Source organism: the organism of the source record quoted next, unplaced genomic scaffold, assembly GCF_019419815.1.
Source record: "Pyrus x bretschneideri cultivar Hongxiangsu unplaced genomic scaffold, Pyrus_bretschneideri_v1 Contig26, whole genome shotgun sequence".
Taxonomy (NCBI): Eukaryota; Viridiplantae; Streptophyta; class Magnoliopsida; order Rosales; family Rosaceae; genus Pyrus; species Pyrus x bretschneideri.
Window position 1 is genome coordinate 3,476,006 of NW_025999568.1, and position 1,688 is coordinate 3,477,693.

A 1,688-nucleotide genomic window follows, 5' to 3' on the forward strand; every position below is an offset into this window, starting at 1 on the left:
TATAAAATGAATTCAACCATCAACTATCACATCATGTGGTTTACAAAATATGGTTTAAAAAGATGGTCATCCTAGGATTTTCAAATTTTCTAGTTTATGGCAAGTGGTGGATTACTCTAGTTATTTCCTCTTTCACCTACTGTATATCGGATTCAAAGTTCAAACTCCCCCTCATCCTTTTATTGTCCCTTAGACCATCTCCAACCATTGGGGATAAAGCTTAAAAATTTAAGCTAGAAAATTTTAAGCCATAAGCCATAAACTGCTTTTCTCCTCCAACTCTTGTGGCTTAAAATTTTAGCCCGTGATGATTAAATAATGATTTTAGCCTAATTTTTTGTTTTCGGTAACTTTTTTTGAAAATAAAATTTCCGTAGATTATCTTAATTTATTTTTATGAATTTTTTAGTCTAAAAATATTTAAATTCTAATAAGTAATTAAAAATCATACAAATACATAGGTATTTATAAAGTGTTAAGTTAAATTTGATTGACATAATTTTCTTAAATAATTTTAGACGTTAGATTTAATTTTGACTATCAAATCTTTTTTTTTTTTTTTTTACTATTAGATTTGATCTCATTTGATCATAGCCGTTAGATTATAAGTAAAAAACAAAAAAAAGGTTTGAGATATAATAGTTTGGTGGGTCCAAAATAATTTAAGTCAGACTTAAATCCTGGGGGAAATCTTGTCACATCCCGGCCCGGGACGGATTACTTCCCGGGCCCGCTCCACCAACGTAGCACGATATTGTCCGCTTTGGGCTTACCATTCCCTCACGGTTTTGTTTTTGGGAACTCACGAGCAACTTCCTAGTGGGTCACCCATCATGGGATTGCTCTAGCCCCTTCTCGCTTAACTTCGAAGTTCCTACGAAACCCGAAGCCAGTGAGCTCGCAAAAGGCCTCGTGCTAGGTAAGGATAGAAATATACATATAAGGATCACTCCCCTAGGCGATGTGGGATGTTACAATTCTAGTCCAAAGATATATTTTCTCCCCATGATTTATTTTAGCCCATAGTTGGAGATGGTTTGGAGGGGTTTTAAAGTTTATATTTTAAGCTTTATCTTATGGGTTGGAGATGGTCTTAATGTAAAAGACAACTTGTACCAAAAAAAAAAAAAAAAAGAAGAAGAAGAAGTTATTAAAACTTCAAAAATCTAATTGTGTACTCCAACTTTTTATATTAGAAATAACAGTGCTCTAATAATATCAGAAAGCAAAGTACACATTTAGTTTTACATAAACCAATAAGCTAGTGTACGATATAAATTAAATAAACAATTTATACTGCATCTAACAACAAGCGCCCATGGCCTAATGGATAAGGCGCTTGACTTCTAATCAAGCGATTGTGGGTTCGAGTCCCACTGGGCGTGCGGCATTATCTTTTTTTTTTTTTTTTTCGCTACATTTTCTTATGCTTCCCTTTTGCTTTCATGTCTCTCTCTGCATAATGTGTTTTGCAAAGTACGTTGACTGCCGTAGACTGCGTGGAGAACCTTCCCCATCAGTCACCCTGCTTCCATGTTCCACTCCGTACAGCGGAACTAGGTCACGAGACGAGCAGCGCATACGACTATAGGTTTGGCCAACAATTACTCACGACCCGTCGCATTTGTTTTTGACACATGGGCTTCACGTCACCGTCCCTCTCCATGCCGATGGTCATGATGAGGAAG

At 36.1% G+C, this 1,688-nt stretch overlaps 1 non-coding gene across 1 annotated transcript; it reads left to right on the forward strand.

The window, feature by feature from the left end:
* The first annotated feature begins 1,312 nt into the window (after positions 1–1,312).
* TRNAR-UCU lies at positions 1,313–1,385 on the forward strand. Its single transcript has one exon. It is a non-coding gene; the product is annotated as a tRNA-Arg (tRNA).
* The last annotated feature ends 303 nt before the right edge of the window (positions 1,386–1,688 follow it).